Genomic DNA, 11,006 nt, shown 5'->3' with positions numbered 1-11,006 from the left:
TGAGAGTGTGAGTCAGCTACAGGGAAGAGGGAAAAGAAAGAAGAGGGAGGACACAGGCTCCTCCAGTTCCCAACACTGATAGGTCTACAAGTTTGAAATCTGGATAGGACATATCTCCCTGCCTTCTCCAAATGGGTCTTTGTCAACAATTATGACTGCAGCAAGGGAAAAGCCCATTTCTAGTTTGGGCCTAGAATATTCTATAACCTTCTCAAATGATTGCACTAAGGAGCAGACTTCTAAGCAGTAGGTGTTTGTTAATTTTTGTATAGATCATGTTCAATGGAGTGAAATTAAGGGAATCATCTATATTTTGTGTAGGCAGATCAATTCCATTTTACTATTTCTATTGAATATTTAATTTTGCTCCTCTTACTCTCTTCTCTGAGGCAATATCATGAGAAAGAAAAGTTGGTTGTAAATAGACCTTCTCTCTCTTGCATCCATCATCTGCCGTCACAAAGGAGAGTAGTTTAACAATTAAGTAGCCAAGGATGACACCTGTGTGGTAGAGGTTCTGCATTCAGCTGCACCTGGATCCTGGGAACATAATTGGACCCACAACCTGCCCCATTGTACACCAAAGAATGTTAATAACACGCCTGCATGCATGCATGTGTGCGCACACACGATACACTTGCTACACATTTGTAAGGATCTGTTTTTTTCAGGAATTATATGTATCTACCAAAGCAGATAGCTTTAATGTATTGTTATAAGTCCACCAACAACATTTTTGGTTTAAGGGCTTGTTATGTGAAAGTTTTATAAAAATTTCACTTATTTACTATTTCTGGGTTTTTTGTTTTTTGTTTGTTTGTTGTTTGTTTTTGGTTTATTGTTGTTGTTTGTTTGCTTTTTGAGACAGGGCCTGGCTCTGTCACCCCTGCTGGAGTGCAGTGGTGCTATCTGCCACTGGCCCACTGCCACTTCTGCCTCCTGGCTTTAGTGATTCTCCCACCTCAGCCTCTGGAGAAGCTGGGACTACAGATGTGCACCACCACACCTGGCTAATTTTTTTGTACTTTTTGTACAGATGGGGTTTTGCCATTATTGTCTAGGCTGGTCTCACACTCCTGGGCTTAAGCAATCCACTCAACTCGACCTCCCAAAGTGCTGGGATTACAGGCATGAACCACTGAACCCAGTCTCACTTACCTATTTCTTAGAAACAAGCTTGTGGCTAGAATGAGGCATATGTGACTGGAAAAACATTCATGTATTACCACTAATACATATCTTAGGTGCTGTGAGTAAATTATAAAAAGTGAGAATTCTGTGATATAAGAGAGGACATTCCTCATTTTGCCCCAAAGAGCATCCTTAGAGTGTTGGTTATTAAATTTCTATGCCTTTGGGGCCTAGCAGGGAGCCTGACCCATAGTAGGTCCTCAGTAAAATTTTCTTAATAAAATCTCATGAAGAGCCTATTGTGTGCCAGCGATTGCACTGGGCAGCAGACATATTTAAAAGGATATAGCTCTAGTCTTGATCAGTCAATCTAACAAGAGAAATAGACATAATGATTTCTTGAAGTATTCAACTTTCTTTTGAAGGATGTGTAAGAGTTCAGCAGGCAGAGATGGAGTGAAAAGACAGTTCAGTGGCATAAAACGCTGTGATGTGTTCAGAAAAGACTGTGACTTGAGTGTGGCTTGGATCCCAGGTTCTAGGAGACAAGATTGAGGAGATAGATGAGTAGATAGCAAAAGGTCTTGGGTGTCATGCAAAGGAGCTCGAGCTTCATTTTCTGGGCAGTGAGGAGCCTCAAAGCTTCTTATGCAGGAGCACAGATGGATTCAATGTGTTTTGCAGAAAGCTTACCCTGGCAGCAATATGCAGTATAATTTTGGTGTAGGAAAAAAAAAAAAAAAAACAAAAAAAAAAACCTGAATCCTGAGGTCAGAGAAACTGGCTTCAATCTGAGCAAGGGAAGTTGAGATCCTGAAGTGTTCCATGTGTTTGCCCAGGACATTTGGCATCAGATGGGAAGATGTGGGAAGAAAAGCTGGAAAGAGTGGTGAAAAGAGGCAGGGTGGTGAAACTACTGAAGATGGGCAATGGGAAGAACAACCTGGAACCAACCAGGAGGGAGAGTATTTTGCTGGCATTCAATGGGATGTCTCTTTCAGTAGCTGTGGCCTTCTGGGAGCCCAGGATCATTTTCCAGGGGCCCATGCCACAGATTCCGACTGTTCACCTTGTAGATCTTAGCTCCGCCCCTTGACAACTGTGTGCACGTGAGCACTTTGTTGCTCTCTTTAGGCCCCAGATAGAAAAAGGTATGACACCTGAAAGGCAAAGAGAAGCGCTCCTTTACTAAGAGGTGAGTGGGTACAAATGAAGCTCTAGTAGGCCTAGCTAAGGCAAGAAATAAAATGGGCCGGTGTGGTTGATTCTGATTACTACTCCTTCCTGCCCTCACTCCTAGTCAGCTTCTTTATTTTCAGGTGACATTCATCACCCGCCTCTACACCTGGGAGCCTCTGCTGGGGCTAGTTTAGAAGTGTGGTGGGAGAAGAGGAGGTCTTTTTTGAAACTCTGGTTGCACTGCAGACAGACAAGCCTCCATTTATTTTCCAGTGGAACACCATATTGTTTCCTCTCACTCTCTTCCAGCGAGAACTGTCTAGGAAAGGACGAGGACCAAATTACCAAGCCTTTGGATCTAATCCATGTGGCATCCCATCTGTGGGCCCCTGGGAGATTCAAAGTCGGCCGGTGCTGGAGGCCAATCATATTTATACCATTTCCATATGGCACCTTTTGATTGAGACTTGGCAAGCACGTAAGTTTACTTTCCTTTTTTAAAAAGCTATATTTGTTCCCAACACTGTAATGTCTACAAATGTCTTTTAATTATTATACTTGTAACAAGGATGATAAGATTGGGCAAGCTTGAATAGCATTTAGTTTGGGATCTCTTAGAATGTCAGAGCTTTTGGGAATTGTCTTCCTGGGGTGGAGCTTTCCCTGAAGGGAACGGATGACCCCATTACTGGTGAACTTGGACTATAAGTCACTCTTGGGGGATGAGAGAACTTTCTTCACAGTAAGGCTGGAGGTGAGTCAAGCCAAGAGGCATTAAGGGGTTCCATGGGAGGAATCAGTTTCCTGGCTATGTCAGAGCTGTAGTTGTGTATGGTGTGTGAGGGCACCATTCTCAGAGAATATGATGTGAATGGTGCCCCTTGGAATTGTACCAGCTGGGTGGCCCTGTGCCACACAGAAATACGGAATTGGCTCAGCGGGAGGACCTGGAGTATGTCTGAGCTTATGCATAAGTTGAGAGAGCCTGTAGCCATGCTTCGGTAATGTGGGAGAAAAGACCCTCACCCACATCCCCACTCCCTCCTCTACCCCTGCCAACCCCACTGCAGTCAGACTGGAGGAAGACAGAGAGCAAGACACTGGAACAAGCAGCAGGAGTGGAGCCTGGGACGCAAGGTCAGCACATAGCAAGCCCTTGCTTTGGAGCAGAGGCGGCCGGTTTCCAGGGCAGTGAGTATTTGAAGCAGTAGTTGTGACCTTCAGCTTCACTGGGGCAAGCATCACCTGTAAGCAACCAGGCATTGGGTATGATTAATTAATATGTTTCTTTAGCATATGGGGTGAGGGAGGGACAGGGGCTAATTTGAGCAGTCAGGGACAAGGAGTCAACATCAGTGTGGAGTGGTAATGTTTGTACACCAAGCTGGTAGATAGACATCCTAGTTACATATGATTCTGTTGGTGTTGCCTATAGAGGAGAAAAAAGTGATCAAGTGGTTGTGGATTTTATGTTTGCTTATCTGTTTTTTTTAAAAAGGCTAATAATGAATTTTATCAAGATGTTGGATTCCTGCATTAGACATTGTAGTGGGTTGAATTTTGATCCCCAAAAAGATATGTCCTAAGTCTTAACCTCACAGTAGCTGTGAATGTGACCTTATATAGAGCCTTTGCAGATGTGTTAAGTTAAGCATCTCCAGATGAGCTCATTCTGGATTCAGTGTGGGCCCTAAATCCAATGACTGGTGGTATAAGAGAAAGGAGAGAGATACAGACCCAGAGACACACAGAGGGGAAGGCCATGAGAAGACGAGGCAGCTTTGGAGTTATGCAGCCACAGTCATGGGATGCCAGAAGCCCTGGAGGAGTCAAGGAAGGATGCTCCCCTAGAACCCTGGAAGGGGCGGTGGCCCTGGTGACACTTTCTGGACATCTGGTCTCCAAAACTGAGAATAAATTTCTGTTGTTTTAAGCCACCCGATTTATGATCATCTGTTCTGGCAGTCCTAGGAATGTAATACAAGCATATTTAGTGTTTGCTGATATAAAAGTGAAGATTGATTTGTTATTTCATGCCCATGTTTCTAATTCAAAGTCCTAAAAACCTGGCTGAGAGCAAGTGATGGATTTAGTGTTCTAGGCAGCAATTCTCAAACTTGAGTATGCATCAGAATCACCTGGGGGGCTCATTAAACTAGATTACCGGGCCCCACCCCGCCGAGTTTCTGATTCAAAGAGTCTAGAGTAGGGTCTGATAATGTCAATTTCTGAGAAGTTCCCAGGTGATGATGCTGTTAGTTTGGGACCACACTTTGAGAACCATTGAGCTAAGTTTGCAACCACCTCAAGCAAATGAGTGCTTCTAATTTTAGAAACTAAGCAGAAATTCTGGGAAAGGAATCCCTTCTGGGATAAGTGGATAATGAAAAGAATAAAATTTATTTTTGTTTAATTTGCTGTGGTTTGCAGGAGTTGAAGTTATAAATGAAACAGGTAAAAATTACCCTCTTATGAGCAGTATTGCCTCTTCTCCCCATCAAACCCCTGTTTTTTCCCCCTGACTGTAGACATGTCTATACACTGGTCTGGAGCTTCGTGAGCAGCCCTTTGGAGGTCCCTGGGAAGACCCTGGATCCATGCAGTAGTCTCACACTTGCTTAGAATTGCAGGATTATTTCTTACTACACTGCACCCCTCTTGTATACCACTTCACATCACCTTGGCCCTACCTCTTACTGCACCTGCTAATATGCCCCTGAGGTCAACCCAGCCTTCAGTTTCATGTAGGTGCAGCCTGACAATGCATTCTCTTGGGTCTTGGCCCGGGGCTACTTGCCTCTTGCTTCCTGTCCTGGGTCAGCTCTGACTCCTTGCACACTCAAGCCAAAGCATGGAATGCCCATGAGGCCATTCCTAACAGTAGGGAACTGAGCTGATACACCTTCAATTCCTGGATGAATTGTTCTGGATTCTCAGCTATATGCTTCTCAAAATGTTCTATGGGGTTATTTATTGCCCATCGATGTGTCCAACTAGGTAACAACTCTTAGTATACCTAGTCTTTTCTTCTTCTCTGTGAAGCTCATCCCCATCCCCATCCCCGACTCCTCCTCCCCAGAATCACTTCCCAAATAAACCTACTGGCACTCAAGCCTTTGTCTCATGCTCTGCTTCTTAGAGAACTCAGGGTAGGACACTGAATACACTGAGCTGCACCCAGTTCTTCCTTTCCCACTTTTGGGAGATTGGTGCAAATCTGAAGATTCAAGGTGCCTATGTGCATATGAAATTTGGAGTATCTACTGAAGGGAATGCTGGCGTGTGTTGGCTTCTATCTGACCCTAAGAAATGAAATTACCCATAAGTGATCCATGGAAGCGGGCAACAGGAGCTGAAATATACCCCCATCTGCCACCTGTCCTGGAGAAAGACCTTGGATTTTACTAACTGTTTTTTATCAGAGGGAAGCCCCTTACTCACTTAGGCAGATATCAAAAAGGTTTGGAGCTTATCTGTGCTCACAGGTAGCTAGCTATATCCCAAAAGTACATCCTACAGCGTCTTTTTGTTTAAGAGGCAGATATTTACACAACACAGCTCAGGGTCTTTCTGGTTGACAGTGATGGTGACATCATCTGCACCTGCCTTTGCCCTATGCAGGAGAAACCATATGACTGCTTTGGTTTTTTTGCCTGTGAAACATCTAGAACTGTAAGCTCTATAAGCTAGTCCAGAGGTCCCCCAAAACTGCCTATGGGAATAGATATTTCTCAAAAGAAGGCATACAAATGGCAAACAGGTATACGACAAGGCGCTCAACATCACTGATCATCAGAGAAATATAAATCAAAACTACAATGAGATATCATCTCACCCCCGTTAAAATGACTTTTATTCAAAAGTCAGGTAATAAAAAATGCTGATGAAAATGTGAAGAAACATGAACCCTCGTACACTGTTGGTGGGAATGTAAAGTGATACAACCACCATGGAGAACAGTTTGGAGGTTCCTCAAAATCAAAAACAGAGCTGCCATGTGATTCGGCATTCCTGCTGCTGGGTATATGCCCAAAAGAAAGAAAATCAACATATCAAGGAGCTACATGCACTCCCATGTTTATTGCAGCACTGTTCACAATAGCCAAGAATTGAAAGCAACTGAAGTGTCCAACAGATAAATGGATAAAGAAAATGTGGTACATATACACAACAGAGCATGATTCAGCCATAAAAAAATGAGATTGTCATTTGTAACAACATGGATGGAACTGGAGGTCATTATATTATGTGAAATAATCCAGGTAAGGAAAGACAAACATCACATATTCTCACTTATTTGTGGGATCTAAAAATGGAAGCAATTAAATTCATGGAGATAGAGAATAGAAAGTTGGTTACCAGAGGCTGGGAAGGGTAGGGGGAGGGAGGTGGGGATGGTTAATGGGCACAAAAAAAAAAAAAAATAGACTGAATAAGACCTAGTATTTGATAGCACAACAGGGGGACTATAGTCAATAATAATTTAATTGTACATTATAAAATAAAAGTACAATTCGATTGTTTGTTACACAAAGGATAAATGCTTGAGGATGGGTACCCCATTCTCTATGATGTGATTATTTTACATTGCATACATGTACTAAAATGTCTTCTGTACTCCATAAATATATATACCTACTATGTACCCACAAAAATCAAAAATTAAAAAAAATTGTTTAACTGCTCTGTGGACTGACTACTTTAAAATCAGAGGGCTTTTTGTCTTTTATAAAAAAATTGTGGTCAAATATACATAACATAAAATTTACCATTTTAACCATTATTAAGTGTGCCTACCATTTAGTGGTATTAAGTACTTTCACATTGTTGTATCACCACTGTCTATTTCCAAACCTATTTCTCACCCCAACAGAAGCTCTGTAACCATTAAGCAATAACTCCCTATTCCCCCCGGCCCCTGGTGACCTCTAATCCATTTTCTGTTGCCTTTTCTAAATACTGCATATAAGTGGAATCATATAGTAGTTGTCTTTTTGTGTCTTTGTTTCATTTAACAGAGTGTCTGCAAGGTTCATCTATGTCATAGCATATAACAGAACTTCATTCCTTTTTATGTCTGAATCATTCTCCATTGTATGGCTATATCACCAGATTGGTTATCTATATTCATCTACTGATGGAATCGGGTTTTTTTTCCCCTTTTGGGTGTGTGAATAATGCTGCTACAAACATGGATGTGCAAATATGTTTGAATCTTCGCTTTCAATACCTTTGGGTATATACCTAGAAATGGAATGGCTGAAACATTTGGTAATTCTATGTTTCACTTTTGTGGAACTACCACACAGCTTCCACAGCAGCAATACCATTTTGCATGTCTATCAGCAATGCACAAAGGTTTCAATTTCTCCACATCCTCACCAATATTTGTGGTTTTCCCTTTAAAAAAAAAAAATAACCATCTTAATGGCTTCTCCCACCTAATGGTAGTGAACTGGTATCTTACCGTGGTTTTGATTTGCCTGATGACTAACTTGGAAGCTTTTAAACAAATGCACATTTCTGAACTCTACCTCTGGAAATTTGGCTTGGCTCTGAGGTTGGCACTATGGAGCTGGCTGGTATGGCCTCCCACCCAGGACAAAAATCTCTCTTTATAATTTCCCAAACTGCTAATCTGGTCTCTGCATACCTCTAATAATATTGGAACTTGGGGTTTTCTCAGGAAGCCCATTCTATTTTTACACAGTTTTAGTTATTTGTCTTCTAATCAGAACTTGTGTAATTTATAGCCACTGATACAGTCTTGTGTGGCATGTTTCATGTCTTAAGGGTTCCATTTCCTCACCTCTACTTCATCCAGCCCCTTTAGCCTATATCTGTTCCTCCTCAAGCTTTCTCAGCCATTCCCATAGCAAGACTGCATCTGGCGAGCTTCCTCTATACTCCCATAGCATCTTAAGCTTTCTCCATCATGGTGTTTCCACGTGTGTCGTAATTTCCTGTTTATTTCTCTGCCTCCCCTATGACACTGTGAGCTCCTTGAAAGCTCACAGCTGTCTACGACACTGTTCACTGATGTTTCCTCACTGCCCAGTGCATAAAGTGGGCCCTCAACAAATGGTGGTTGATGCATTTGTTGAAAAACACAAGTTCTGCACTAAATACATAAGAAAACACGTTGGATATTCTTCAGTGTGTAATAAATTATACTGTTAACATTAGGAGCTCCTCAATCAGCAAGAAAGAAAGAGCATTTACTAAAGCACAGTTTTCAAATTGGATGATAGAATCCTCAACCATTAAGAAATTGCATCTGTAAGCAGAGGGAGCTGAAAAGGCTGCCTACATCCTTTCTCTCTCCACTCTTCTCTACAACAGACTTCTTGCGAGCACATACAATATTTGTTCAACCTGGGCTTTCTGTGTACTAAAGAAAAAGTACCTTAGGGTGTATTTAAAGAACCACAGAGTTACATTTTTACTTGTGCATTTTACCTACAGCATTGGAAAAAGTAATTTTGCCTCAATTAGAGTAGGTCTTTTCAACTGCTGACATATGTTTACAGAGCATCTGGATATAATCTGATTAGCATCTGGTGTAAGTCTGTGAGATACTATCTATCTCCTGAGGTCTCCCTTGGAGAAGGAAAGGCATAAACGTGCACTCAGCTGGACCATCCCAGTGTTGACATCTGCTGTTGGGTCACACATCTGGGCCTCCCATCCTCCATCACTTTGCCAAAGTTCATCTGGACAAAGAGTATCACCCCCACACTCTCAAGGTCCCACTTTAATTGGAGCAGAAAACCAGCATCAGCACTCTGGCCAGTGAGAAAATCTTAACATTCTTCTCTCTTCTTTTCCCCTGCATATGTTAGAGCCAGCATGGAATGAATCACACACATCTAGAGAAGGAAAAGTATCAATAATTGATATGCCTCTCCCTGCTCAAGCTGCAAACATTGCCAGCTCTTTAGTTTATGTATTCTCCATTCACCTTCAGTTTGCATCCTCAGATAAAGTTACATGATAACATCTCTTGAGAATTCCCTTCCCATTTTTTTTCCTGCATTTTGGAGGCAAAGATTTAAAGGAAAATATTTTCATGAGGTTGTATTTGTTTATTTTTGTTTTTTAGAGCAATAGAGCTACATCCCAAGATGTAAACAAATGGGTACCCTCTCCCCCACCCAATGCTCAATTATTTATGCTTAATTAATGCACATAACTGAATTGAGGATAAAGGAGCAGGCACCTCACATTCATCACCCAGCATAGAACAGCTGAACTAGGAAAGCCTAGAAAGTTCATTCTGTATAAGAATAAAGGAGGAAAAAAAGGCAGGGGTGACTTTAGGTATTGATAAGTGGTTAGTTGTGCAGGATCTGATACAATCCTAGATTCGTAAGTTTTTGTGCTGTGTTTGGGGAGAGAGGGCATCTCCCCAGAAGATGGATTTATATCCTCAGTTTAACTGAGTCTCATATACCATTTACCTATTTAAGTACCATAGCACCAAACATACTACTTATTTTAGAGATTCAGGCAATAGGTATTCATTGAGTGCCTCTAATTTGTCAGGTACTAGATTGCATGGCAGGCATACCAAACAGTGCATCTGTCCTTACCCTAGATGGAGTCTAGTGAGGAAGACTGGCCACCAGAAGTGATCATACACATCAACGCAGTGTCCTGAACTGTCGGGGGGAGGTTGTTAGTGAGAATGTAGAGCCCAAGAAGAATTGGGGGAGGAGGTGCTCTGACTGAAATGGTGAGGAAGGGCCTCTCTGAGGATATGACATTTCAGATGACACCTGGCAGCATTTCAGCTAACACTTGGCAGTATCAGTCAGTTGGGGGCGGAGAGTTTAAGACAGAGGGAACAGCCTGTGCAAAGGACAAAAAGAACCTGACGTATTCAAAGAATTGAAGTAATGCCAGTGTAGGTGAAGCTAAGAACGAGAGCAAGAGGGATGGGACTTGGAGGAGGAAGGAGGTTGACAGTGCTAAGCCGCACAGGCATTCTAGGTCTTACTAAAATTTGTAGCCTCATCATAAAGACAATAAGAGCCATTAAAGATGTTTAAATTGGGAAACACAGCATAATTGATTTAGAAACAATGGTTGTTTGTAGAATGAATTGCAGGGGACAACAGTAAAAGCAGGGAAAGATTATACTTTCAGGAATCATTGCTATAGTTTGTTACTAGAGAAGTTTCTCTGAATGTGTAAAGCATGAAAAACCACGAGGAGACACAGTGTCTGCTCCTGACTGAAAAGCCAGCTCTTGGTGTTGCTCTGCTGCAACTGCTATTTGCCATTGATAACCATTCTTCTCTTCCTCTGGGAGAGTAAGAGGGAAAGACTGCAGTCTGAGTGGTTCCCGTATTTGTAAAAAAATAAAAACAGGAAAACAAGTCATGGAAGAGAATGCTAATTGCCCACCTAATAACCTTTCTCCCCTCTACACAGATCTCTGATTTTACTTCAGTTAATGATGTGATTATATATCCCAAACTCCCTTGCAGCAAGGACTGGACAATGATATATAAGTAAGTGAAGTTCTTGGGTACAGCTTCTGAAAGTCATCTGAGAGGGACTGCCTCATCTGGAAGGAGGCCCTTTCGCACTTCTCTTCCTTCCCCTAACCTGCTCCTTGGAGTGCAGATGTGATGGCTGGAGCTTTAGCAGCTGTCTTGTCTTATGCCATAATCAGAAGATATTATGACGGC

General features: G+C 42.1%; 1 non-coding gene across 1 annotated transcript; it reads left to right on the top strand.

Moving 5' to 3' along the window:
* Window positions 1-10,442: 10,442 nt before the first annotated feature.
* LOC123572136 (small nucleolar RNA U3) lies at window positions 10,443-10,655 on the top strand. Its single transcript, XR_006696462.2, has one exon. It is a non-coding gene; the product is annotated as a small nucleolar RNA U3 (small nucleolar RNA).
* Window positions 10,656-11,006: the final 351 nt, after the last annotated feature.

Source organism: Macaca fascicularis, chromosome 2, assembly GCF_037993035.2.
Source record: "Macaca fascicularis isolate 582-1 chromosome 2, T2T-MFA8v1.1".
Taxonomy (NCBI): domain Eukaryota; kingdom Metazoa; phylum Chordata; class Mammalia; order Primates; family Cercopithecidae; genus Macaca; species Macaca fascicularis.
The sequence above is the reverse complement of the archived record's forward strand: the minus strand, read 5'-3'. Positions and strand labels throughout refer to the sequence as shown.